Raw genomic sequence first — 6,366 nt, 5'->3', positions numbered from 1 at the left:
TGACTAACAGTATTGGTGTTTCTCCTTTGACTCGGTTCGGTGTGGGACTGGGACCACCGCTACTGGACATTCGACGCATAGCACTCTACCTACTGAGGTATATTCACAGCCCAGCCAGCCCTAGATGATTGGTTTTCTTTTTTCCTTTATTGGGGGGGGGGGAGGGGGGCTTGTTTGATTGCCGCGCAGCTTTACATTTCTTCTCTCTCCCCTCCTCCTCGCAGGTTGACCAGTTGGCCGGTGTGCCCCAGAACGACTGAGGTCGACCAGTTGTCCACTGGAGGACTTCGATTTTTTTTTTTTTTCTCTTTATGTAGTATGTATAGAGGTCGATCAGTTGTCCTAACATAAGCGGACGGGGATTGGGGCCGAACTGGGTGTGCATTTATGCACGCCTTTTTTTTTCTTCCTTCCTTCCTTCTTTCTTGTTTTTTCTTTCTTGTTTTTGTTTTTTTTTTAATATTTAGTGTTTAGTTTTCGGGGGACGGACCCAACATCTTTATTTTTATTATTATTATTATTATTTTTTAGACTTTTTTTTTTAAATTTTGTTTTTAAAGAAAGAAAGAGAGAGAGAGAGAGAGAGAGAGAGAGAGAGAATTATTTAATATTTATTTTTCAGTTTTTGGCGGACACAACATGGTTGTATGTTGTATGTGGTGCTGAGGATCGAACTCGGGCCGGCCGCACGCACGCACGCACGCCAGGCGAGCACACTACTGCTTGAGCCACATCCCCAGCCCTAAACTTATTTATTTTAGTTTTTATTTGGTGCGATCTAACCCGGCGCCCCATGCTACCAGTTGAGCCACACACCCAGCCCCTAAGTTTTCCCCTTCCCCTTCCTCCCACTCTCTCTCTCTCTCTCTCTCTCTCTCTCTCTCTCTCTCTCTCTCTCTCCCCCCCCCTCCCTCCCTCCCTCCCCTCTTCCTGTTGCTGAAAGCTTGGCCCAATCCAATAAGGATGGCAAGGTCTTGAGACACAGGAAAAAAGGCTTATGGCAGCGCTGGCAAAGCAAAAACATGGGGACTCTGGTCCCCAAAGACTGTGATTCTGCACCTCAGCAACAACAGGAGGTTTCGTAGAGGAGATTCAAAGGCCACCTTGCACTTCTTCCTGGCCGCAGTTGTAATTCGGCTTCTTACTTTTGATAAGACTCATTTCTGACATCCTCTGGTCTCCAAAGTCTACATGACATCCTTGACTATGCTGGGCGTGGACTCAAGGACAGATAAGTCTGCCTAAAACAGGGAAGAAAGGTGATATGATTCCCCCTGGATTGAATCCAGAAGTGCCTAGCCACCACCACCACGGAGTTACACCTCGATTTTTTTTTTTTTTTTTTTTTGAGAAGGGGTGTCCCTCTATTGCTCACCTGTGGTGGTGTTATCACATGGGGTGAGGGGGGTGTCCTTCCCCTTCCCTCTCCTGTCTCTCTATTTGCTGGTTAAAGCTCGAGGTCTCTGGAGGTTGCCTGAGTACTCCCAGGACCTCACTTTCTCTTGTGAGTAGCTGAGGTGGTGGTTGCTGGACACTGTCTCACCATTCTGATCTTTCACTACTCTTACTGTTCTCTTCCAGGACCTTTGGATCGACTTCCTTCTTCCAAGGATGGTGGAATGATGACAAAGGTGATGGTATTGGAGATTTGGGACTCCCCCCCCCCCCCCGGGGTGGTGGTGGTGGTGGTGGTGGTGGTGGTGGTGGTTGTTTTTCCTCCTGGATGGCTGTCAAACCTGCAGCAGCACACACATCGGTCCATCTCGAAGTGGAGAATCTCTAAAGGATCTTCAGGGAAAGCGTGGACAAGGAGGATTCAGTCCCGGGAGACACGAGATGGGAAATCCCCCCCCCCCCCAATTTCTTCTGGAAAATACCTAATACCAATAAAGGCAGGACAAAATGCAGCACAGGCTGGCTGGCTGAGGTTTATATATCGCCGAGTAGGTCTACAGGTAAAATTGGATCCCAGAGCAACTGTGCAGTTACTCAGGGTCCTTCCCTTTCCCAGCCGTCCGTCCGTCCGTGTCCCCTATCGGACCCAAGCTGCTCCCTCCCCTAAGGCTTTCTCAGTTGGCTAATCCTCCACACTTAGGAGTGGTGAAGGTGGGACACACGTTTTAGGCTTGCTTGGCTTCTTCAGTCGGATCTCATCTTGCCACCGGGTCAGAAACACAAGCATATACACTTGGATGTTTCCACCCTGTGGAACTTGGGAGTTCACAGTGAGTGGTCTGCGGTCTCAAAAGGGCAGCCTCGTTGGTTGCAGTCACTGAACGCTAGGTGGCGCAAAGCTACCGTCATTTTGCAAGACCTGCCTGAGTTCCATTTCCAGTTTCGATATCATCTATCTACATGTATAGACATAGATAGATAGATAGACAGACAGACTTAGATATCTATATCTATATCCATATACAGATCACTAAGCTGCAAGCCGCCGCGTCATGTCTTCCTCTCTTCCCTCAGCCTACTGAGTCCCTGGAAAGACAGATGGGCAAGGGCCTCAGTGCCCGCTCTGTTGTTCCCCCGCCCCGCCCCCCCCCCCCCACACACACAGTAAAGTCCTGGAAGCACTGGGCGGTGGGGGGGACATACCGCTGGTATCTGATCACTTTCCTTAGCCTTTAACATGCCCCACCTAGGAGATAGCTTCTGTGCCTCTGCCCGACCCTTGGAATTTGAACTATAATCCTACACTTCCCCCATCCCACTCACTCCAATTCCCCAGCAGTAGTCGCTCCCAAGGCTGTCACCACTAGAGGTCCAAGGTAAACACCTTCCCTCCCCCACCCCTGAGAGTTATGAGGGAGGGCCTGGATGAGGTTAAGAGAGAAACAAACCAAAACAGTGATGTTTCCCGTTTGTGTGTGTGTGTGTGTGTGTGTGTGTGTGTCTGTGTGTGTGTGTGTGTCTGTGTGTGTCTCCAGTGTGTACCTGTCTGCGCACCAAACCCAAGCAGGATGGATTCGGGCCTGGGGGAAGGAGAGGGAGGCCCTTCCTGGGTTTACTTTCTGGGGAAGAAGAGACAAAGGAAAAAAGGTGAGGGTGTTGCCCAGCAATCAAGACCGTTTGTGGACCAATGCCCAAGGCCCTGCCCTGGGTTTCTTCCCCAGCCTAGCATCACAAAAGAAACAAAAGTAGTGAACAAAGAGAGACTCAAACAACCCAAACAGGCAAGGAAATCTCATCTCAAAGTGCCCATGGGAAAGGGGAAAAAAAGAATAAAGAAAAACAAACAAACAAAAAAAAAGATGCCTCCCGTGCTGGGCTGGACAGCGTTAGAGCGCTCGCCTAGCATATTCGAGGCCCTGGGTTCGATCCTCAGCTCCAGAGAAAAAGAAATTAATAACACAAACGCATTCTTTACAACTAGGCCAAATAAATAAATAAAAGAAATCAAGACACTAGAAGAGACCTTGCCCACACAGAAAAAGGGCAGGGCGGGGTGGGGTGGGGGGGTGGGGGGGGGGAGATCGACATGGAAATCACTCTACCCTTGGCATTCCAATAGCCGAATACATCTCCCCATACTCATGTCAGGGTTTCCTTGGTGGGGATGGAACCGGAAACCAGCCCCTCCCTCACGCAGGCTCATCATGGACCCTGGAAAACTGGGGACTGAACACACAGTTTGCCACTGAGCTAAACCAACATCCCCTTTTTATAAAGATATTTTTATACATTTTTGGTAAATCCATTGATTTATGAGTTGAACCCAGAAGCACTCACTTGACCACTGACTGAGCCACATCCTCATATTCAATTTATCTATCTATCTATTTGTTTGTTTTCTTGCTTGCTTGCTTGCTTGCTTGCTTGCTTGCTTGCTTGCTTGCTTGTTCTTGTTCTAGTTAAAGCTTGGTCCCGGGGTTTCAAAAACTGACTTCCAGACCACTCGCGTATAAAGGAATCAAGCCTTTATGAAAGCACAACTAGCGGCGACTGACCAGAAGAACATACAGCTGTTCCCCTGACCAGCCTCAAACAATTGCAAGGGTGCTCCTTAGAAGCCTGAAACCGGCAAAAGGGACGTTTTGGAGGGAGGGGGCGTCTAGCTAATGCAAGCAAGCCAAGTTACAGAAGCTGGAGAGTGAAGTCAGGCGGAGGGACGCTCAGCCAATCACAATCAGCCTAGCCACTCCAGTGACAGAAGCATAGCCCCGTTAGGGGCTAGTTACAGAAACAACGTCCCCTGTCCTTAAAGTTTTCTATAGCAAAAGGAAAAGAACATCTTGCCCCAGTCATGACCCTTCTACTCGGCCTGGTTGTTTTACAGAATGGAGACAGTAAAACAAAACAGAGTCCCATTTGCTTTTACTATCACAAATTTTCTTTTGGAGACAGGGGTCTCTCGAGGTTACTTTCGCCATGAGCTTACAATCCTTCTCTCAACCTCCTCCTGATCCTCTTGGGGGGTGGGGGGTGGGGGACAGACATGAACCCCCAACCCATGCCTGGCTAAGCCTTGCATTTTATTTTTTTTCCCCTTTAATTTTTTGAGTTGTAGATGGATGGACACAATATCTTTACCTTATTGGCTTGTTTGTCCCTTTGTTTTTGGTTCTGTGGTGCTCAGGATCAGGATCGAATCCACCGCTCCACACCTCCCAGGCCAGTGCTCTACTGCCGAGCTAAAACCCTAGCCCAAGCTTTGCATTCTAGAATGCATACATTTCCTTCTGCGCTGAAGGAACACAGACACATTTATTGTACAACAAGCCCAGAGATCTTCACATCACAGTTGCCTAGAAGTCCTACATACAGTCGTTGACCTTTGACTTTGGAAGCCACGTTCAGAATCTATGACTCTGGGGCTGGAGATGTGGCTCAGCGGTAGTGCGCTCGCCTGGCATGCGTGCGGCCCGGGTTCGATCCTCAGCACCACATACCAACAAAGATGTTGTGTCTGCCGAGAACTAAAAAATAAATATTAAAAATTCTCTCTCTCTATCTCTCTCTCTCTCTCCTCTCTCACTCTCTCTTAAAAAAAAAAAAAAAAAAAAAAAAAAAAAAAGAATCTATGACTCTGGCCAGATAACTGCCACGATGTGGTTTTTGCTCACCAACAGTTGGACCTAGGTGAACAGCTTGGACACAAGTGGACAAATACTCTTATGCATTCAGGACACAGTGCCACTCGCCTGCTACAGGAGTGTTCTTTCAACAAACGATCACAAAACAAACCCTTACTTATCCAATCAAAACTAACAGATGTGAAAACTGGTCATTAATGGCACAGATCTTTTTATTTATTTATTTTTTATTTTTTAGAGAGAGTGTGAGAGTGAGAGAGAGAGAGAGAGAGAGAGATAGAGAGAGAGAGAGATTTTTAATATCTATCTATCTATCATCTATCTATCTATCTATGTATTTACTTCGTTAGTTAGTTAGTTAGTTAGTTACTTAGTTAGTTAGTTTTCGGCGGACACAACATCTTTGTTGGTATGTGGTGCTGAGGATGGAACCCGGGCCGCACGCATGCCAGGCGAGCGTGCTACCGCTTGAGCCACATCCCCAGCCCCAAGCACAGATCTTTTTTTTTTTTTTTTTTTTTTTTTTTTTTTTTTTTTTAAATCTGAATGTTACACCGAATTCAAGTGTTAGAACTTCCACATGTGTCACTGACTACGGGATAAGTTTAGAGCTTCGGTACAATACAATAAAATACAATAAATAAAAAGGGCATTAATTGGTGACCTCTCGTGTAGGAAACCTATATGTCTTTAAGTGTACCAACTTTTGAATAATAAAAAAATCTCTCACACACAGCATACTACTCTAGTCCCCAGATGTGCACACATCTCCAGTGGCAGAGATGTGGGGTGATTCAGGAGAATCACAAGACTAAGCCCAGCCTCAGCAACTTATGGAGCCCTGCGGTAAAGAGAGAGAGAGAGAGAGAGAGAGAGAGAGAGAGAGAGAGAGAGGTGTAGGTGTTGGGGGGTGTTGCTCAGAGGCAAAGCATCTCAGAAGGAAGAGGGGGAATTTATTATAATAAGAAAACATAAGAACTGAACCTTTACAGCAGCAAAACTCTGACGACTCTGCTGACACTCTGTTGTTTTAACGCATCCGAGGCCTAGCAAGGTTATCACACAGAAAAAGTGATTTTCTGGATGGAAATTCTAAATATTTGTTAGCCAATGGGCAGATATCCCACCCTGAAAGTCAATGTAGCTTCACCTGTGATTAGGGAGGGGGAAGGAAGGGAAAAGAGAAAGGAAAAAGGATATGGGTTTTAACATGAGCCTCAGTGGCTGAGCAGTGAGACTTATACTCAAAGCATATCAAGTGGACCCCTGTTACATTTTCTGACCCCCACCACCACCTCCCCCCACCCCTTTCCTTGATTTGACACTTGGG

This window comes from Urocitellus parryii, unplaced genomic scaffold, assembly GCF_045843805.1.
Source record: "Urocitellus parryii isolate mUroPar1 unplaced genomic scaffold, mUroPar1.hap1 Scaffold_3724, whole genome shotgun sequence".
In the NCBI taxonomy this organism is placed as follows: Eukaryota; Metazoa; Chordata; class Mammalia; order Rodentia; family Sciuridae; genus Urocitellus; species Urocitellus parryii.
This window is presented reverse-complemented; position numbering follows the sequence as displayed.